Consider the following 23,499-nt stretch of genomic DNA (forward strand, 5'->3'; position numbering starts at 1 on the left):
CAATACCCATGGACCTGTACCCCAGTGCCCATGGACCTGTACCCCAGTACCCATGGACCTGTACCCCAGTACCCATGGACCTGTACCCCAGTGCCCATGGCACTGTACCCCAGCTTCCATTGACCTGTACCCCAGTGCCCATGGACCTGTACCCCCGTGCCCATGGACCTGTACCCCCGTGCCCATGGACCTGTACCCCCGTGCCCATGGACCTGTACCCCAGTACCCATGGACCTGTACCCCAGTGCCCATGGACCTGTACCCCAGTACCCATGGACCTGTACCCCAGTACCCATGGACCTGTACCCCAGTGCCCATGGCCCTGTACCCCAGCTTCCATGGACCTGTACCCCAGTACCCATGGACCTGTACCCCAGTACCCATGGACCTGTACCCCCGTGCCCATGGACCTGTACCCCAGTACCCATGGACCTGTACCCCAGTACCCATGGACCTGTACCCCAGTGCCCATGGACCTGTACCCCAGTGCCCATGGACCTGTACCCCAGTGCCCATGGACCTGTACCCCAGTGCCCATGGACCTGTACCCCAGTACCCATGGACCTGTACCCCAGTACCCATGGGCCTGTACCCCAGTGCCCATGGACCTGTACGCCAGTGCCCATGGACCTGTACCCCAGTGCCCATGGACCTGTACCCCAGTGCCCATGGACCTGTACCCCAGTACCCATGGACCTGTACTCCAGTACCCATGGACCTGTACCCCAGTGCCCATGGACCTGTACCCCAGATCCCATGGACCTGTACCCCAGTACCCATGGACCGGTACCCCAGTACCCATGGACCTGTACCCCAGTACCCATGGACCTGTACCCCAGTGCCCATGGACCTGTACCCCAGTGCCCATGGACCTGTACCCCAGTGCCCATGGACCTGTACCCCAGTACCCATGGACCTGTACCCCAGTGCCCATGGACCTGTACCCCAGTGCCCATGGACCTGTACCCCAGTGCCCATGGACCTGTAACCCAGCATCCATAGACCTGTACCCCAGTGCCCATGGACCTGTAACCCAGCATCCATAGACCTGTACCCCAGATCCCATGGACCTGTATCCCGGTGCCCATAGACCTGTACCCCAGCATCCATGTAAATGTATCCCAGCTTCCATGGACCTGTACCCCAGCTTCCATGGAATTGTACCCAAACACCCATAAAACTGTAACCCAGTGCCCATGTAATTGTCCCTGATCATCCGTGGACCTGTACCCCATCATCTGTGGAACTGTACCCCATCATTCATGGACCTGTACCCCATCATCTGTGGAACTGTACCCCATCATCCGTGGACCTGTATCCCAGCATGAGCCACTGCCTTCAGGAGAAGAGAGGAGTAAATTGGAAGGGGAGGGGGGAGTGAAATGTCATTTTTCTTTGTTCTTCAAGAAATGTGAAGCCAAGCAGACAACATTTCATCTGGCACTGCTGGAGCCATAAAAACGTGTTACGGCAAGAGATGTATTTTAGATGGGTTTTCTATTAATGAGAGATCCAGAGGTCATGGTAAATCAGAGGATGTTATTGTGAAGGGCTGCGGCACTGTGCAAGTAGTTCACCCTGAGTCTCAGCATGCACTGCAGTTTTAGATAAATGGATAACATGCTGATTATTGAAAATGTGTAACTTTTCATTTTCTCCTTCATTTCTCATTGAACTCAAAACGGCAGTTTTTTGAAAATGCTAACGGTTAAAATGTATTAAAATTGCGATCTTATAGTGTAGGCAGTTGTGATGAAATAACTCTGTGTTCTGGCATTTGTATTGTCTGTTGTTGTTGTACTTGCTAATGTCTGGAATGTTCTACAGATGTAACCACTAATGCTCCTCCCTAGCCCCGCCCCTCTGGATCCTCCGGATTGGTGTGAGTCTTACTCACAAGGGCTGGGTCGGTGATGAATGATGGCTGCCCTGTGTTAACTCGATGCCATGTTCTTACTTAATAAAAGCCTTTAGTTTTAAGCTTTAACCTCTTGGATTCAGGCAGTTATTTGGCAGATCAATTTTATTAAGTAACTACTTTTGGAAGATGGATCGATTTTTGAAACCAAAGCGTCTGGATATTGATCCCCATTCGGCAGATGCGTCGAAGAAATTTACGCATTGGCTTCGATGTTTTGAACACTTCATCCCATCGATCGATCCGACGGTTAACAAGTTGGGTCTTCTAACCAACTTGGTAAGTCATCAAACTTACTCAATAATTGAAGATATTACTACATATGAAGAGGCCCTTGCAGCTCTTAAGGCCCAGTACCTTAAGTCGGTTAATGAAGTATACGCCAGGTATCTTTTGTCTACTCGCAGGCAATTACCCGAGGAATCCCTGGGCGATTTCCTGCAGGACCTTAAGGCTTTGGCTAAGGATTGCAACTACAAAGCTGTCTCTGCCATATTGTATCAGGAAGAAGCCATCTGCGATTCTTTCATATCTGGCCTCCGATCTAATTATATTAGACAGAGACTCCTCGAGAATGACTCGTTAGTTTTAAAAACGGTCATTGCTACTGCTCGATCATTAGATGTAGCCCAGAAGAATTTAGAAGTGTATGCATCAGCCCATGCGTCTCTCTCAGCCTCGTGTGTTCCGAGTATGGAGGCATCCATAACGTCAATGGAGCCTCCACTTAATCCTATTGTTGCGGCTGTACCCCATGTGTCTAAGTGTTATTTTTGTGGCCAATCTAAACACCCCAGGCAAAGATGCCCAGCCAGAGAGGCTACCTGTTTTAAATGTAAGAAATGGGGACATTTTAGTAAAGTGTGTAAGGGTAATCCTGTACCCGATGTCTTCTCTGCTGCCGCCTATCGTTTTACTCTAGCCTCGGCTACGGTTGACCAGACCATACCGTGTTCCTTGTCGAAACCTATGATGGACATCAAGATTAATGGTCGTCCTACTGGGTGTTTGATAGACTGTGGCAGTACTGAAAGTTTTATACACCCCAACCTTGTTAACTCCTGTTCATTGAAGGTGTATCCTACTCGAAGTGAAATTGTGATGGCGTTCAAGTCCCTTACTTCGGAGGTAACTGGATATTGTAAAGTCACATTGACCATTAAGGATACGAAGTATAAGGACTTTAAACTCCTCATATTACCTCAGTTGTGTGTGAACTTAATTTTAGGCTTGGACTTCCAGTGTCAGCATGAGAGCGTTACCCTTAAGTATGGTGGATCTCAGCCTCGACTCACAGTCTGCGGCCTTTCTACTTTAAAAGTAAGTCCGCCTTCTTTGCTCGTGAACCTTGCTCCGAATTGTAGACCTATAGCGACTAAGAGTCGACGGTATAGTTCAGAAGATAAAACATTTATAAAAGAGGAAGTGGAAAGGCTTCAAAGGGAGGGAATCATCGAACACATTAATAGCCCGTGGCGTGCCCAGGTGGTGGTGGTTAAAACTAATGAAAAGAAAAGACTTGTGGTCGATTATAGCCAGATTATAAACTTGTATACCCAATTAGACGCCTATCTTTTGCCTCGTATTTCTGAGATGGTGAACCAGATAGCTCAGTACCGTGTGTTCTCCACCATTGATTTAAAGTCTGCCTACCATCAACTCCCCATCAAAATAGAAGACCGACCTTATACGGCCTTCGAAGCTAATGGGCGCCTGTACCAATTCCTTAGGGTGCCCTTTGGAGTGACGAATGGGGTATCCGTCTTCCAACGGGAGATGGATCGTATGGTGGATGAATACGCGTTGGAAGCAACATTCCCGTGCCTGGACAATGTTACTATCTGTGGGCGCGACCAACGGGAGCATGATCAAAATCTCGCGAAGTTCCTAGAGACTGCAAAGAGGTTAAACCTGACCTACAACGAAAACAAGTGTACCTTCAATACTACACGTTTGTGTATTCTTGGTTGCGTTGTGGAGAAAGTGGTAATTGGGCCAGATCCTGAAAGATTACGCTCACTTAAGGAATTACCTTTACCTCACACTGTAAAAGCTTTAAGGTGTCTGGGATTCTTCTCGTACTATGCCCAGTGGGTGGCTAGCTACTCAGATAAAGTCCGACCTCTTATTAAGTCGACGTCTTTTCCGCTATCGGCGGAAGCTCAGGAGGCTTTCTTTAATATCAAACGGGACATTGAGAAGGCAGTGGTATGTGCCGTGGATGAGAAGATCCCTTTTCAAGTGGAAAGTGATGCATCTGATTTTGCGTTGGCAGCAACTCTTAACCAAGCTGGTAGACCAGTAGCTTTCTTCTCTCATACATTGCAAGGACCTGAAGTTCGACATTCTTCAGTAGAAAAGGAGACACAGGTGATTATCGAAGCAGTCAGGTATTGGAGACATTATCTCGCTGGCCAACGTTTTACGCTTATTACGGACCAGCGATCTGTGGCCTTTATGTTCAACACTAAGCAGAAAGGCAAGATCAAAAATGATAAGATTTTAAGATGGCGAATAGAACTGTCAACATATGATTATGATATTCAGTACAGGCCTGGAGTATTCAATGAGCCATCAGATGCTTTGTCACGAGGAGTATGTGCTAGTCTAGGTATAGATAAGCTTCAAAGTCTCCACGACGCACTCTGCCACCCTGGGGTTACCAGAATGAACCACTTCATTAAGTCCCACAATCTACCCTACTCTATTGAGGAGGTCTGGACAATGACCAGAAGCTGTCGTGTTTGTGCTGAATGCAAACCCCGCTTCTATAAGCCGTCCAAGCCAGCTCATCTTATTAAAGCAACTCGACCATTTGAGCGTTTGAGTCTCGATTTTAAAGATCCCCTTCCATCGAGCGACCGTAATGTCTATTTTCTTAATATTATAGACGAGTACTCTCGGTTCCCTTTTGTTATCCCCTGTCCGGATGTGACCAGTGCTGTTGTAATTAAATGCCTCTGCCAACTGTTTTCCTTGTTTGGCATGCCTAACTATATACATAGTGATAGGGGTTCTTCCTTTATGAGCGAAGAATTGCGACAGTTTTTGCTATCGAAAGGGATTGCAATGAGTAGAACTACCAGCTATAACCCTTGTGGTAATTGGCAGGTCGAGAAAGAAAATGCGACAGTGTGGAAGGCTATCGTACTGTCTCTGAAGTCGCGAGGCCTGCCGACCTCTCGCTGGCAGGATGTCCTGCCAGACGTGCTGCATTCCATAAGGTCTCTTTTGTGTACAGCGACGAATGCCACCCCTCATGAAAGGATGTTTAGCTTTCCAAGAAAAGCTACTAATGGAGTATCGTTACCCACATGATTGACGACCACGGGCCCTGTGTTGTTGCGCAGACATGTGAGAGGCCACAAGACTGATCCACTGGTGGAGGGAGTACAACTCCTCCATGCTAATCCCCAGTATGCGTACATTCAATATCCGGATGGGCGAGAGGATACGGTCTCTATTAAAGATCTTGCACCTACTGGAGCTCAAAAAGAGTTCGACTCTGAGAGTAGAGTTTTCAATCATGGTATTGGACCTGCACAGACACAAATCCTCAGTGTGGAAAACACTGATGATTCTGGGAATTCGAATGAACCGGAGTTAGTACTCCAGGAGGAGCCTCAGTAAGGGTTACGTCGTTCCCAGAGGACTATCAAACCTCCTGACAGACTGAATCTATAGCAGGGGGTGAATGTGATGAAATAACTCTGTGTTCTGGCATTTGTATTGTCTGTTGTTGTTGTACTTGCTAATGTCTGGAATGTTCTACAGATGTAACCACTAATGCTCCTCCCTAGCCCCGGCCCTCTGGATCCTCCAGATTGGTGTGAGTCTTACTCACAAGGGCTGGGTCGGTGATGAATGATGGCTGCCCTGTGTTAACTCGATGCCATGTTCTTACTTAATAAAAGCCTTTAGTTTTAAGCTTTAACCTTTTGGATTCAGGCAGTTATTTGGCACATCAGCAGTATTACAACAACATTGCAACTTTAGAAGCAGTGGGATATTGTCTCTTTGTAATGCTGCCGGACACTGTGCAGGCTCCTTGAAAAATACTAATTTTATAACTGAGGCTCTTCAAAACTATTGGTCAGTGTGACCTCCATTAGCGACTGATGGCCTTTACAGACCAATTTATTCAGACATACAAGCAGTAGTTACCACTTACTGGGATTAAATAAAAGTACCAGCCAGCTTTTATTAAGGCTACAGTCGATTCCGTACTGGAATAGGGCATACGGGGTAGAAATTTTTCAGGCATAAAACGGACGCAATACATACCAATTAAGCAGTGTGATGGCCTGCACCCAATTTGCGCAGACATTGGTCCCGCTGCTAAAATCGTGGACTCCCTTTTTTTTTAGGCATTCCAGGCCGATGCAACATAAATAATGTAAATTTAGTGGCCTAATGTCTGTTGAAGGACCCCATCCAGAAACTAGTCGGCGACGAGCGAGGCAGGCTTTGGGCCTGCTCTCCTCAGGATTCTTCAGTGGCCCCCACGGCTGCCAACTCCAGGTAAATTATTCTTTTAAATTTTAATAACGTTACTGTGAAGCTAGAGAAGTAGGAGCGCTACCCCGACTCTACAGGAGTCAAGAACGGCCCCTCCTCCTGTAGCCCATTCCCACACCACCCCTCCCACCAACCCCACCTCCTGGGACTTACCTGAGGGCCACTGCTGGCATGGCAGGCAGCCCGAAATTGATGTCTTTGCTCGACCAGCACCGAGCACACTGATGAGGCCCGAGGATTAATTTCCATCGATCCTCAGGCCTCTTGGTTCAGGCCCACACTGCTTGCCCCACAGAGTCCAGGGTGCAGTCTTTTCAGAGTCACACCACTATGTGTATGCCTTTTGTTTGATTTTGCTGTTGAAAATTATCATATAAATAAGATAAGTTTAAGATTAGATCTTGCCTTTGCATGTGTGCTTATCTTAGTAGCTGACAAGAGAAATGATCCAATTCATTTGGGTTTAGCAGTGCAGCAAAAAAGATGACCACCAAATTTCAGTGTTTCTTTTTGATAATTACACATCTTCAGTTGTGTTCCTGGCATACAATACACTCTCTCTCTCTGTTTTTTTTTAATTTATTTGTTCACGGGATGTTGGTATCGCTGGCAAGGGCGGCATTTATTGCCCATCCCTAATTGCCCTTGAGAAGGTGGTGGTGAGCCGCCTTCTTGAACCGCTGCAGTCTTTATGGTAAAGGTACTCCCACAGTGCTGACTCTGTCATAGTGGTTTGATACAACTGAGTGGCTTGCTAGGCCATTTCAGAGGGCAGTTAACAGTCTGGAGTCTGGAATCACATCTCGGCCAGACCAGGTAAGGACGGCAGGTTTCCTTCCCTAAAGGACATTAGTGAACCAGTTGGGTTTTTACGACAATGCAGTAGTTTCATGGTCACCATTGCTGATACTAGCTTTTTAATTCCACATTTATTTAATTAACTGAATTTAAATTCACCAACTCCATTCCTATCCCCATTTGAACTCACATCTCTTGATTATTAGTCCATGGTCTCTGGATTACTGGTCCAGTAACATAACCACTATGCTACTGTACCCACTCTGTCTCTCTCTCACTCTCCCTCCCTCATGCAAGTCACAAAATGGTTCAAATGACTGAAATTCTTTCATTGGTTGTCAAAAAGTTACAATAAAGAATAGAAGCCTGCATGGAAGACTTTATTGCTAACTTTACTGTTGAACTTTATTGTGCCTATCAGATTGATACGTTCAAAAACAAAACACTGCGGATGCTGGAAACCTGAAATATGAACAGAAAATGCTGGAAACACTCAGCAGGTCAGGCAGCATCTGTGGAGAGAGAAACAGAGTTAACGGGCAGGATTTTTATTCAGGAGTCAGGTAGGAGGCGGGACTACAACTTTCGGGGTTGTAGTCCCGCCTCCATCGAGATGCAGCCAATCCACGTGATTTTAACTTGATTGACCTTGTTGAGCCCACCCAGCGGGCTCAGCAGGCCAATTAAGGGCCACCCGGCAACAGGTGACATCACAGACTGAAATTTCATCTGTCAAGAGATTTTGACAGATGAAATATCAGCGTTTCACAGCTGTTTGAAGCTGTCAAACACTGAGGCCTAGAAATTGAGTTTGCGCTGCGCCGGGGCTTAACGCCGGAAATTTAGCGCCGGTGCTAAGTCGCGCTGTGCGCGCCAAAAATTCAGTAGTGCCGCGCCCAAACGGCTGTCGGCGCTACTGAAGGCTGTTTGCGCCTGAAAACTGGCGCTACGCGCTGCATTGCGGCGCTATTCCGGCGCTGCGGCGCCCGATGCGGTGCGGCAGGCTCGGGAAGTGCAGGCCTCCTCCTTCAGTTAAGGAGGAGCTGCCTGCACCCGCCTGCTGGCCGATTAAATCGCCACAAAAATGAGCCCGGCACCTCGGGGAAGTGCCGGGCTCGCAGCCGAGAAGCATCTGTTCCGCGGGGGGGGGGTGGGGGAGTCCGGGGAGGGAGGTGCGGGCAGGCGGCCGGCGGGAAAGCGGCCGGCCGCCGCTCCACCTTTATGCGCCAGCGCAAAGTCGTGCAAGACTCTGTTGCCAGAGTCTTAGTTGCGGCTGCCACGGGCGAGGCGGCCGCAACTGAATTTCGGCGCTGGGGCCCGTCACCACGGCAACCGGGACGCTGCGCACACCGATGACGTCATCGGTGCCGGCGCAGCGCTACCGGTGTAACGCCGATGTTGGGCCCTAGTCAATTTCAAAACCGGCTGTAAGTCCAGCGCAATGCCCTCTAGCGCCGCAAAATGGGCGCTAAGCCCACTCAATTTCTAGGCCTGACAGTCTTACTTCTAACATGAGTCCTTCTCCACAGACTCAGTTAGAAATCTCTCCTGCACAGAAAGCTGCAGGCTGTCACTTTTGACAGTTCGCGTCCATTCTGCTTTCTGTGCCAGTGAGATGAGGGACTCCCGAGACCTAAAGGAAGGAAGGCTGAAAAGGTAAAAAAAGGTATGTAAAACTTATTTAATCACTCTAGACACACCAAACACACTTACCTTTGCACTCATGCACCCATCACTCACCTGAACACCGACATCTCGACCCCTCCAAGTCCTTCAACTCGACGGCCCGCCTCCTCTAACTTGGCGTGGTTTGGAGCCGTCGGGAATCCGTTAACTGTTAACAGGCAGTTAATTGGCACTAATCCCTTCCCGCCTTGGTTAGGCGGGTCCCAGTGTGGGGCGGGTACCCGCCTCCTTTGAAACTGGCATGGAGGCGGGTTTGGGTGCGGGATGGGATCGGGACCCCTGATTTCAGGATTTTAACCCCCCACATGCCTCCAATCCCGACTCCACGGCCCAATGAAAATCCTGCCCACCGTTTCAGGTGGATGATTCATTGATAAATCCTGCTGATTCAGAATTTCTTTCATTTTATTTTAGCACTTGATGGATCTACCCAGCACTCCCAGCCAGATAGCTCTTATTTGGAAAAACTGCTATACTTTCAGCACCTTTCCCTCAGAGTTGAATATGTTACAACCTACCCTAGGGTGCTCATATTTCCCTTAGGTTAAGCTCCTCCTTCCTTGCCAGTCTCCATTTTATTGTCATTCAGCGACTTAATATTTTAAGAATAGGATATCCAAAGATGATCTTTCAGGCTAAACTATGCTCTTCCCTCCTACTTAAAGGATTGCTGTTCAAAATTAAAGGGATGGAACCACTGCATATGGGGATAAAAAATGTTGGATCCCTTTTAAACAATAACTCCCACTTATAGCGAGCCTTTAATATAAGAAAGTGTTTGAAAGTCCATAAGGGAAATGGACACTGAGCCAGGAAAGGAAAAGACTGGGGAGGGTGGTGATCAAAAGCTTAGATGGATTTTGATATTAACCACGCCTCGGTTTTAAAATTCTCATCCTCGTGTTCAAATCCCTGCATGGCTTCGCCCCTCCCTATCTCTGTAACAACCCTCCGAGAACTCTGCGCTCCTCCAATTCTGGTCTCCTGTGCATCCCTCACTCCCTTCGCTCCACCATTGGTGGCCGTGTCTTCAGCCGTCTAGGCTCTAAGCTCGGGAATTCCCTTCCTAAACCTTGCTGCATCTCCATTTTCTTTAAGACACTCCTTAAAACTTACCTCTTTGACCAAGCTTTTAGTCACCAGTCCTAATATCTCCTTCATTGGCACAGTGCCAATTTTTGTCTGATTACGCTCTTGTGAAGCGCCTCGGGGTGATTTTCTACGATGAAGGTGCTATATAAATGCAATTTGTTGTTGTTGCCCTTGCCAACGCTACACCTCCCTCACTGCATCTCATGCATACCCACACCTCAGCAGGACACACATTCAAAATACTGTGCACAACTGAAAGCCTTGTCACGCTCACATCTTCCAAGGGCTTCACACACATCAAATCACTGAAATACTATCTAGTTGTACGATCCACAGTAACTTACTGACACACTAATTGGCCTGCAGGTTGGGCACGTGTCTGTCCTTGTGCACATCTTCCTCAAAACTAATAGGATTCAGGTAGACAAATTATTAAAAGCTAGTGCACAGGTACAAAAAGTGATCAAAAAGTCTAATGGAATTGTGACCTTTATCTCAAGGAGGTTGGAATTCAAAAGTAAAGAAGTGATGCTTCAATTGACTAGAGCCTTGGTCAGACCCTATCTGCAGTACTGTGTTCAGTTTTTGGTAGGAATGATATTCCAACTTAGTATGCTGCATTAGCTGCTCACGATGCGGTCTCCTCTAGATTGGGGAGACTTAACGTAGATTGGGTGACCGCTTTGCTGAACAGTCTGCAAGTGTGGCCCTGAGCTTCCGGTCGCTTGCCACTTTAATTCTCCATCCCACTCTGACCTCTCTGTCCTCGGCCTCCTACACTGTTCCAATGAAGCTCAATGCAAGCTTGAGGACCAGCAGCTCATCTTCCGATCAGGCACTTTATAGCCTTCCAGCCTTAACATTGAGTTCAACAGCTTTAGATCATAACCAGCGTTCCCATTTTCTGGTAATGGTTAGTTAACTCTGGAACATAGGAGCAGGAGTAGCTGGAGATAACCACACCTGGCTAAACAGACAAGCTGCTCAAGAGTTAGGTCTGGACAAAACTAGGACGTATCTTAAGGTGGACCATATTGTTATCATCTCTGCATCCCCCTGCATCTTTCAGATGAGAAGTTAAACCGAGGCCCCATCTGCTCTCTCAGGTGGACGTAAAAGATCCCATGGCATTATTCCGAAGAAGAGCAGGGGAGTTATCCTCGGTGTCCTGGCCAATATTTATCCCTCAATCAACATAAGAAGAACAGATTATCTGATCATTATGCTATTTGTGGGAGCTTGCTGTGCACAAATTGGCTGCCGTATTTCCCACATTACAACAGTGACTACACTCCAAAAGTACTTCACTGTGAAGCTCTCTGGGACATCCTGAGGTCACGAATGGCGCTATATAAATGCAAGTCTTTCTTTTCAAGATCAAGGGCTGCTCCAATTCCAATAATCCTAAAGGATAAAACCAGCATAGCCAGCAAAATATATTAACTTAATGTACTTGATCAAACAAGCCTAGTTGTTAATGCTTTTGCATACTGACTGCAACACTGAACAATGATAACAATGAACAGTAAAGCACCAGACACGTATGTACCAAGACCACAGCAGTTCTATGCACAACAGGTAGAGGTTAGGAATAAACTGATGTCGGTTACAATCACCATGTTGAAGCGTAAGAGATTTTCACTAACTATGGAACTAGTCTTGGCATCAATAACCCCTTCAACATAACAACCTATTTGCATTTTAAGACTTTGAGCATCAGCTAACCCAGGGGTGTCAAACCTTTGGCTGGTAGGCGGAATCCGGCCTGCGGAACAGTTTCATCCAGCCCATGGTGTGTTGTGCTTAGTGCTGCCGAGTCCCCTGGAGACATGAATCTCCCAGGCACTGCTTCTAACAGCCCGGGAGAAATGCACCATTTAAATTTCAGGCTGCAGAAGAGCCCCCTCCCCGCTGCTCTCTGACATCACTCCCGTCAGTACAGGGAACCGACACTCGCTTCGGGGTGACTGGAAATGGGACCGACTGGTGGAGGGGAGCAACAGAGTGAGGAGAGGTGTGGGGCTGGGCTGGGCTGGAAGAGGGAGAGCAGAAATTAGGGGGCAGGAGATTAGGGGTCGGGAGATTGGGACTCGGAAGGAGGGGTCGGGAGATTATGACAGGGATAGAGAGGGAGAGTGTGACAGAGAACTGGGGGTCAGGGGAAAGGGAGACTGGGAAATAGAGATTCAGGGGGAGTGAGACTGGGAAATGGGGGCCGGAGATGGGGGCTTGGGAGAGAGAGAGAGACTAAGGAAGGGGGCTCAGGAGATTGGGGCTCGTGCGGAGGTAGAAACTGGGTACTGGGGATTGGAGCTTGGGTGGGTCGGTGAGAGATCGGGGAATGGGGTGAGTGTGGAGCCAAGCATTTTTATGCAGAGCCGTGGTGTGTGGGAGCAGTGCTGAGAGAGCAGCCACCAGTAAAGGGATGAGTGAAGCCTGGGGACCTTACTGTCTTCTTCTTCTTCTTCTTAGGCAGTCCCTCGGAACCGAGGCTGACTTGCTTCCACACTAAAAATGAGTTCTCAGGTGGCTGATGAGTCCAATACGGGACCTACAGTCTCTGTCACAGGTGGGGCAGACAGTGGTTGAAGGGGCGGGTGGGTGGGGTGCTTGGGTTAACGTGCGCTCCTTCTGCTGCCTGCGCTTGGCTTCCGCTTGCTCCTGGTGAAGAGACTCGAGGTGTTCGGCGCCTTCCCGGATGCTTCTCCTCCACTTTGTGCGGTCTTGGGCCAGAGATTCCCAGGTGTCGGTGGGGATGTTGCACTTTTTCAAGGAGGCTTTGAGGGTGTCCTTGAAGCGTTTCCTCTGCCCACCTGGGGCTCTCTTGCCGTGTCGGAGCTCCGAGTAGTGCGCTTGTTTTGGGAGTCTCGTATCAGGCATGCAGACAATGTGGCCCATCCATCGGAGCTGATCGAGTGTGGTCAAAGCTTCGATGCTGGGGATATTGGCCTGAGCGTGAAAACTGACGTTGGTGCGCCTATCCTGCCAATAGATTTGCAGGATCTTGCGGAGGCAGCGTTGGTGGTACCTCTCCAGTGCTTTGAGGTGCCTGCTGTACATGGTCCATGTCTCTAAAGCATACAGGAGGGCAGGTATCACTGCTGCTCTGTAGACCATGAGCCTGGTGCTGGGTTTGAGGTCCTGGTCTTCAGACACACTCTTCCTCAGGTGACCGAAGGCTGCACTGGCACACTGAAGGCGGTGTTGGATTTTGTCATTGACATCTGCCCTTGTTGACAGTAAGCTCCCAAGGTATGGAAAGTGGTCCACGTTGTCCAAGGCCTCGAGGGGAAATAGTGAAAGATTGTTACCACTGGTGGGTGAGCGGGAAACTCGGGGAGTGAGACTGAGGACACTCACTGAGCGCGGGGAATTGCACGCCCCTAATTCACATCGCAAGCTCCAGCCACCGTCGTACACACCGGGCTCAGCGAGGAGGGGAGCAGCGCGCAGCACAGCACCTCCTCCCAGCTTCACAAAAGGTGAAGTAAAAAAGAACTTTCCCTACCATTTCTTCAGCGGCCTCCAGAGCTTCCTTTGAGGACTGCTGTTTAGGCCGCTGTACAACTGGAAAATCTAATCAGAGCTTGCACGGGGCATGCTCCAACTGGTTTGTCACGCATTTTGCAGAAGGGTCCTGGAATAGGTGCAGGGCTCTTCTTTGTACATTAAAATTGATCCAACTGATCTCAGGCAGCTGCCAGGGACACCTAAAAATAGTGAGGACCAATATGGCGGCGGCCATCTCGCTGGCGCAGATTAGATGCGCGCCCAGAAATTGGTATACAATGCGCCCGTTTTATGCCCAAAAAAACAGACAAAATGCATACCAATTTTGGTGTGTCCAAATAACTTTTGCCGAATGTGGCCCACGCTAAGTGCCAGGTTGTCGGATCAGGCCCACCGTATCAAATGAGTTTGACACACCAGAGTTAACTTCCTTAGAAGTCTTCTTGTAGCAGCACTTCCTTTGAACTCACAATCTAGTCTAATAGCTGGAGGGAATGAAACACTTGCCAAGAAAATTAGCTAATAATTTGTGAAAATGAATCGGGTTTCCTTTGAATCACAGAAGGTGAAAAAAAAAAGCTGCGAACAATGTCCATAAGTGAAACTCTGACGATGCTTAGTCAGAATCAACTCGCCACTCCCTGGCTTTGTTGCTTGTTCAGGCACAAAAGCGCACACTGTGCACAATTTAACTCCTTGCCTTCAATAGGGGAACAAAGACATGGCAGACCAATTAAATACATACTTTGGTTCTGTCTTCACAAAGGAGGACACAAATAAACTCCCAGAGATGCCAGGGAACATAGGGTCTAATGAGGGAGGAACTGAATGAAATCAGTATTTGTAGGAAAATGTGTTAAGTCTGTGTGTTATATTGCGAATTACTACACAGACCACAAGAGTAAAATTTAACAGGACTTTACTATTCGAAGGTCAGGGCGGAACTGCCCAATAAATCCTTACACAGCACTTATATACCGGTGTGGTCACCACCGGTATTACAGTATACAGCAGCCAAGTTAAAGTAGTGCAACCCTTAAAATAGTTCTCTTAAAGGTGGAACGTTACATACACTACAATCCTCCCTTTTTAGGTTAACAGTATATATTCCCATTAAACATAACATCATAACATATATACACAACTTCATGTAACAACAGTTCACAGATTCAGTCTCTCTGGAGGCTTCCTGACTCGGTCCGGATAACGCCTCGGTGGTGTAGTAGTTTTCGGTGGTGTAGTAGGTTCTTCTGGCAAGGTCGATTCGGCTTGAATGCCAGTGTCAGGTTCATCTGATTCCAGTATTACCGGATCGGAGGTAGATACTATGGGTATCTCTGCTTCAACATTAGGTGTATAGAGTTGTGGAGTAGGTTGGCCCTTTTCGGATGACTCTATGATCTGGTCAACATGGCGCCTTATTATGCTTTCACCAATGTCCACGGTATACATCAGCGGTCCTAGCCGTTTGCAAATAGTTCCAGGCTGCCATTTCTCGGTACGGTAGTCCCGGGCCAAAACTTGTTGACCTATCTGGAAGGTTCTAGTTGGCCTTTCATTCATGCCTTGAAATTGCCGGTTCTCTACGTCCCTTCTGATGTTTGGCTTGGTCAAATCCAGCCGGCATCTTAGTCTTCTATTGAAAAACATCATGGAGGGAGTTTGGTTTGTGACCACATGTGTTGCATTCCTGTACGCCAACAAGAAGTTGTCTACCTTATGTTGTAGATTTATGTCTTCATTACCCATGGCCTTTATGGCCTTCTTGAAGGTCTGAACAAACCTTTCAGCTAATCCATTGGTGGCGGGATGGTATGGGGCGGACGTGTAGTGCTTAACCCCATTGTTTTTTAAGAACTTCCTGAATTCTTCGGACACAAATTGCGGTCCATTATCAGAACAGATCTGTTCCGGTAGCCCATTCCTGGCAAATATGGTCCTCAATACTGTGATGGTTTTTTCTGTGGTGGTGGAGGACATCTTTATTACTTCCGGCCACTTGGAGTGTGCATCCACCGCGATTAAAAACATTGAGTCCATGAATGGACCAGCAAAGTCGATATGTACCCTTTGCCATGGAGACGAGGGCCACTCCCATGGATGCAGAGGAGCTTGTGGAGGGGCGTTTTGGACCTTCTGGCATCCTAGACAGCTCTTGGTCATTTCTTCGATGTCTCCATCAATACCTGGCCACCACACAAACGCTCTGGCTAGGTTCTTCATTTTCACTCCACCCAGATGTCCCTCGTGAAGCTCCTTTAGCACTTTATGCTGGAGTTTGGGTGGAATCACCACTCTGGATCCACACATCAAAGTTCCTCGGCACACTGACAGCTGTTCTCTTCTTTGCGAAAATGCTGGCAACATTGGTTCGCCATGTGCTGGCCATCCCTTCACCGTTAAATCGTAGACTCGTGAGAGAGTCGGGTCATTTCTTGTTTCCCTTTCGATCGTAGAATTTGTTACTGGTAGACATTCCACTATGGTTGAGTGGAACATCTCCACTGGATCCACTGTAGGCGCCTCTTCTACCGTTGGCAACGGTAGGCGCGATAACCCGTCAGCATTCCCATGCTGTTTTGATCCTTTGTATTCGATGTCATATTGGTGTGCCCCTAGGAAAATGGACCACCTCTGTAGCCTTTGCGCTGTCATAGTGGAAACGGCCTTGTTAGGGTTGAATATGGATACCAACGGCTGGTGGTCTGTCAGCAGTGTAAACTTCTTGCCCTGCAGGTAATGATTGAATTTCTTTACTCCCCACACAAGGCTGAGAGCCTCCCTTTCTATCTGAGCATAGTTGCGCTCAGCGGAGGTCAATGATCTGGATGCAAATGCGACTGGCCTTTCCGAGCCATTTGGCAACTTGTGTGAGAGTACTGCTCCAATACCATAAGGGGAAGCATCACAAGCTAGACGAAGAGGTAGCGTTGGGTTGAAGTGAGCCAACACTTCTTCAGAGGTGATCAATGCCTTGCTTTTGCGAAAGGCCTTCTTACAGTCCTCGCTCCACTTCCATGGTACTTCTTTCCGCAACAGAGCATTCAGCGGGTGCAGCACCATGGATAGGTTTGGCAGAAACTTATGGTAATAGTTAATCAACCCCAGAAACGACCTCAACTGGGATACATTTTCCGGAGCGGGGGCCTTCACAACAGCTTCGATCTTGTCAGGTGACTTGTGCAGCCCCTCCTGGTCAATGACATGACCACAGTACGAGATCCATTTCTGGAAGAACTCACATTTCTGGCGATTAACTCGAAGGCCATATTCCTTCAACCTGGTGAGCACCAGTTTCAAATTTGCGAGGTGTTCCTCCTCGTCCTCTCCTGTAATCAGGATATCGTCCAAGTAACACTGAGTGCTTGGAATTCCTTGTAAGACCTGCTCCATGGCCCTCTGCCAAATTGCTGGAGCCGAAGCCACTCCAAAAACCAGTCTATTATATCGATACAAGCCTCTGTGCGTGTTGATTGTGAGATACTGGCGCGACTCTTCCTCAACTTCCATCTGTAAGTACGCTTGCGCCAGGTCTATCTTGGTGAAGTGTTTCCCGCCAGACAATGAAGCAAAGATATCCTCAATCCGTGGAAGCGGATATTGCACCATGTGAAGCACCGGATTAACTGTGATCTTGAAGTCTCCGCAGATGCGGACCTTTCCCGGTTCCCCTGGCTTGTTACTCGATGAATGCTTCATGACGGGAACAATGGGCGTGGCCCACTCACTCCAGTCCACCTTAGACAGTACCCCTGAACGTTCAAGCTCTTCCAGTTCAGCCTCCACAGCAGGTCGTGTCGCATACGGTACTGATCTGGCTTTGAAAAATTTTGGGTTTGCATGTTCTGCAATCTTGATTTTTGCCTTAATTCCTCTCAGTGTTCCCAGTCCCTGTTGGAACACCTCCGTAGCCTCATCCAATATTCTGGACAATCGTTCAGGTTTGACATCTTTCTTTCCGGAATCTACCGTTATTGCGTTTAGGGAGTGCCAGTCCATATTTATTTTCCTGATCCACTCCCATCCCAGAAGTGGTGGACCTCCCTCGGGTAGTACATATATGTCCATTCCTTGGTGTTCTTTGCCCTTGTGCATCACCTTGACTTTTATCTTTCCGATGGGGTATACTTTTTGCCCCGTGTATGTCTGCAATACTATCTTCGTGTCCCGTAGGGGAATATGTTTGAAGAACTTTTTGTAATCTTGCTTATTCATGACCGTCAACGCCGATCCGGTGTCCAATTCCATCTTCACTTGGACTTCTGCAATCTGCAGTGTGACCCAGATAGTTTGTCGGTCAGTTTCCTTACTCACATTGTGAATTCTCAGACTACCCAGTTCCTTGCTGTTGGAGTCTGAGTCCGAATTCTGTTCATCCGAACTCTTCACAGCCACCTTATGTACCTTTCCGTACTTTTTCTGCGGTGACTTTTTGTTGCTGGTCTTCTTTCCTGACCGGCATACTTTAGCTCTGTGACCAAGCTTGCCACATTTTCTACATTCCTGGTTTTTAAACCAGCATTGGTTCTGATCGTGTGTTGTCTTCCCACAACGATAACATTTCGTTGTACCCGAAGCCATTTGATCTACGCTGAGTACCGCTGTCTTCAGCTGCATTTCCGCAGTGCCTCTCGCTGCGGCTTCGTGCGATGCTGCAATAGTGACAGCCTTATCAAGTGTAAGATCATTCTCTTCGAGCAGTCGCTTTTGTGTTCCTTCCTTCGACAACCCACACACGAACTTGTCTCTCAGTGCCTCTGTCAGATTTTCCCCAAACTGACAGTATTTCGCTAGCCTACGCAGTTCAACCATGTACTCCGCGTTGCTTTCCTCTTTCAGTTGCGTTCTCGCATAAAATTTAAATCGTTCCACCAACATCAGCAGTGTGGGGTTCAAATGATCCTTCAGGACAGCAACAATATTAGCGAAAGTCTGATCCGCCGGTTTAGTTGGTGATAGAAGATGCTTCAATAGCCCGTATGTCTTCGCACCCATTGAGTTTAGTAAGGTTAGTGCTTTATCATTTGATATTTCATTTGCCTTACAATATATCTCTATGCGTTCCACATACGTGGCCCAATCTTCCACCTCGGGATCGAAATCGTTGGTGTTACCACGCTTAGGCATCTTCGCAATCATTTTGAGAAACAACAACGAAATTTTTCTTTAACTTTTTTTTTTCAAAAATGGCGGTTTCCCGCGCTTGTCTTCTTCCCCGCCTCCGAAAATGGCGGTTTGCCGCGCTTGTCTTCTTCCCCGCCTCCGAAAATGGCGGTTTCCCGCGCTCGCACGGTCTCCCTCGCTCGCTCGGTCTTGTTCTCCCTCGCTCGCTCGGTCTCTGTCTCTCCCGCTCGCTCGGGCTCTGTCTCTCCCGCTGGCTGTAACGGCGATTGCCGTATTGCTGCGTTCGCCCTCCCCAGCGGTTTCCAATCGCGCCTCCCAGCCCCTCTTGCAGTCCGGTCCTTTCCCCCCCCGGCTGCGGCTGAGTTCTCCGCGGTTTTTTTTTTTTTTTATTATTTTCTCCCGCGCAAGCGGTTCTCGGTCGCTGCGCCTCGCGGCCTCGGTAGCTGCCCGGCCTCTTTTCTTTTTACCGGTCGGTCGAGCTTGCTCTCGACGCTGCTGCGTCTCCCAGCCCGCTTGCAGCCCGGTCTCTCACACCGGTTGCGTTTGCCTGCACCGCGGCTTCCGTGCCTTGCGCTGCCCAGTCTCAGCGCCTCTGGCCCCGACTTCTGTCCGGCTCCTTTCCCCGGCCGTGGTCGAGTTCTCCGCCCTTATATCCTCCGTTTTTTTTTTTTTTTCTCCCCTACTCACAGTCAACGTGGCCGACTTGCTTCTCGTCGCTGATCGGCTCACTCACCACCGTGATAGAAGGGACGATCACTGCCTGTTGCTGATGGAAGGCTTCGTGTCAGAATTCTTCCTTCTTCCTTTGCTCTGCAGACTCGAGTCTTCTCTCAGCAGGATGACGAGGGCGGATGCCTCCTCTCGATGCCCGTTAAACTGCCTTGGATCGTCTCTGCCGCAGGGTAAGATCGTCTTCGTCGCCACTGTTAAGTCTGTGTGTTATATTGCGAATTGCTACACAGACCACAAGAGTAAACTTTAACAGGACTTTACTATTCGAAGGTCAATAAATCCTTACACAGCACTTATATACCGGTGTGGTCACCACCGGTATTACAGTATACAGCAGCCAAGATAAAGTAGTGCAACCCTTAAAATAGTTCTCTTAAAGGTGGAACGTTACATACACTACAAAATGGTGTTAGGGAAATTGACGGGATTGAAGGCAGATAAATCCCCAGGGCCTGATAATCTACATCCTAGGGTACTTAAGGAAGTGGCCCTAGAAATAGTAGATGCATTGCTGGTCATCTTCCAAAATTCTATAGACTCTGGAACAGTTCCCATTGATTGGAGGGTAGCTAATGTAACCCCACTTATTTTAAAAAGGTGGTAGCAAAAAAACGGTGAATTATAGACCGGTAAGCCTGACATCGGTAGTGGGGAAATTGCTAGAGTCCATTATAAAAGACGTAATAGCAGAGCACTTGGAAAACAGTGACAGGATCGGACAAAGTCAACATGGATTTACTAAAGGTAAATCATGCTTGACTAATCTACTGGAATTTTTTGAGGATTTAACTGGTAGAATAGATAAGGGAGAACCAGTGGATGTAGTGTATTTGGACTTTCAGAAGGCTTTCAATAAGGTCCTGCATAAGAGATTAGCGTGTAAAGTTAAGGCACATGGGATTGGGGGCAAGGTACTGACTTGGATCGAGAACTGGTTGGCAGACAGAAAGCAAAGAGTTGGAATAAACGGGTCTTTTTCCGAGTGGCAGGCAGTGACTAGTGGGGAACCGCAGGGATCGGTCCTTGGACCCCAGCTATTCACAATATATATTAATGATCTGGACGAGGGAACTAGATGTAATATCTCCAAGTTTGCAGACGACACAAAGCTGGGTGGGCGTGTGTGCTGTGAGGAGGATACAGAGAAACTCCAGTATGATTTGGACAGGTTGGGTGATTGGGCAGATGCATGGTAGATGCAGTATAACGTGGATAAATGCGAGGTTATACACTTTGGTGGCAAAAACAGGAAAGCAGATTATTATCTGAATGGCAATAGATTGGGAAAAGGGGAAGTACAACGAGGCCTGGGTGTCCTTGTGCACCAGTCGCTGAAGGTAAGCATGCAGGTGCAGCAGGCGGTTAAGAAGGCAAATGGTATGCTGGCCTTCATAGCGAGAGGATTTGAGTACAGGAACAAGGATGTCTTGCTGCAGTTGTATAGGGCCTTGGTGAGACCACACCTTGAGTATTGTGTGCAGTCTTGGTCGCCTTATCTGAGGAAGGATGTTCTTGCCATGGAGGAAATGCAGCAAAGATTCACCAGGCTGATACCTGGGATGGCAGGAATGATGTATGAAGAGAGATTGGGTCGATTAGGCTTATATTCGCTAGAGTTTAGAAGAATGAGGGGATCTCATTGAAATTTATAAAATTCTAACAGGACTAGACAGACTAGATGCAGGAAGGCTGTTCCCGATGGCGGGGGAGTCCAGAACCAGGGGTCACAGTCTAAGGATAAGTGGTAAGCCATTTAGGACTGAGATGAGGAGGAATTTCTTCACCCAGAGAGTGGTGTACCTGTGGAATTCTCTACCTCAGAAGACAGTTGAGGCCAATTCATTAAATATATTCAAGAAGGAGTTAGATATATTTCTTAAGGCTAAGGGGATCAAGGGATATGGGGAGAAAGCAGGGACAGGGTACTGAATTTGGATGATCAGCCATGATTGCATTGAATGGTGGAGCAGGCTCAAGGGGCCGAATGGCCTACTCCTGCTCCTATCTTCTATGTTTCTATGTTTCTAATAGGAGATGCCTTCACTGAAGGTCGCTATAGGCAGCATACATGTTTTAGTGTAGGTTTAGAAGATATTCAATCGGAAGCGTTTGAATATTGAACTTATTCCACAAGTAAAGAGAATCAAATCCTCTCTGACCCTTTTCATTTCTTCTCGAATGTCCTTCATGGCTGTTGCTATGATTTTGCTTGACCATTTAATCATGTTTTGCCTCCTATCTACATTAACTGCACCCCTCTAATGTCCTCTTCCATGGTCTTTCCCAAAACCTTCAATTTTATGTTAACTGAACACATCTTTTGTTGCAGGTCTCAATGCCCACATATGTAAGCCATGCCAGAACGGAGTTAGCTGTGGCAGTTCCAATGGGTATTGAAGGGTAATTCAGGCTCCCTGGGGGAATAGGTGTGTGCTGGCTGTGACCTCTTCAACAAATCAACAACAACTTGCATTTAACGTAGTAAAATGTCCCAAGGCGCTTCACAGGAGCGTTATCAAACAAAATTTCACACCGAGTAACATAAGGAGATATCAAGGAGATATAATCTATGCACTATGCTGTAAAAGGAGATTTTACATGTTTCAAGTAGATACTTAAACGCACACTTGAGGAAGAGGCTAGCAACGTGGTGGTAACTTGATATCACATTCTGAATCACCAGCCTGACCTCAGGGTGAGGGATCATTTTTAGAAGTGTCAGGACTCCAACATTCTCAGTTTTGTTGCAGCAGAAATGCAAGCGCCGCCTGCTTTTCTAAGGGCCCAGTTGAGTTGGGAGCTGTGGCCCCAACGATTTTGCGTTTACCTGTTTTGATGCACAAGGGACACATTTAGTCATATTGATGACTGTCAGTCCACACCATTTCGCACAACTGGGTGAAGTAAATGCACCTCCACATTGTCATGGTGCCTGCAAATCGACTCAGCCCCAAGCTGATCACCTCTCAGACAGCGGCGGCAATAACGGCTGCCTGTATGTTTGCTGAATAGACCTTTCTGCTAAACTGCCGCAGGAAAGCAACCTACGTTAGCTGCCAGCATTAATACTTTCTTCCGCATTAGCTTACCGGAAATTAGATCCCAGACTTGAGCAAGCTACACGAGGAGCCAAATAAAATGCTCCCATTGTTACGTCCCAGTGAAGAAATCTTCAATTAGCTAAGGAAACAACATGGAACAAAACAGCCTAAATTGACAATTATGCAAATTTGGCAAACAAAGGATTAACCACAAATCGCTCAATTCAGTTCACCCTGCGTTTTTAGTTCTGCTCTGTCTTCATTCCTGCAGTGTTGCTAGAATTTGAGACAGTAAAGATAAGACATAAGAATAACATCAGAATGCATGGAATGATAAAAAAAAGCTAGTCATCCCAACAAGCCCACACATTCCATCTACCCAACTCGCTCGCTGTCCTGCTGAAAGATTCTACCCCCTCCCCACCAGGGGCAAATCACACAACACTCCAAAGTCTAACCTTCCATCAGACATCATTCATCCTCAGCCAGTTGCATTCCTTGGCATAACAATTCTACGATCCACGCTGTTCAGGAAGCATTATACTCCCTTTATTATGTGATCATCTCTGTCTCTACCAATGCTGCTCCCAGCAAAATTATTCATCCCTCTCTTTTGTTAAAGTTGTTAATCAACCCGTATGGATTGCTTCTGCTGAGTGTCTGTTTCCGACATTGCCAACCTGAGGGGGGAGAAAAATTCCTTCAAATTTGAAGTCTTCCTTGTGCTTGTTACTTCTCTGCTTATAGCCTGAAGTTCTGCGATCACATTAAGTTAAATTGATTATTTATATATCTATATTAACTGTCCCTCCAAATGTTTTAAAAATCTGGGGGCAGGGGCGGGGGATGGAATTTGAACTCCCCCCCCCCCACAAGACGGGTGAGGTTAAATCGGTAAATTTTTGACACCCGACCCCAACCCCCCAATCCGCCGCTACTTGTGGTTTAACCGCGGTATGTTTGGGGCAGTCCGTGTAACCTGCTTTGGAGAGGCGGGTCAATGATTATAACCTGATAATGCGGCTCCGTTCCTCAGATTTTGGGAGCTATTTAAATTTAACACTGAGTTTTCCAGGGCAT

This window comes from Somniosus microcephalus, chromosome 7, assembly GCF_052327205.1.
Source record: "Somniosus microcephalus isolate GS21.2 chromosome 7, FLI_Smic_1.0, whole genome shotgun sequence".
NCBI lineage: Eukaryota > Metazoa > Chordata > Chondrichthyes > Squaliformes > Somniosidae > Somniosus > Somniosus microcephalus.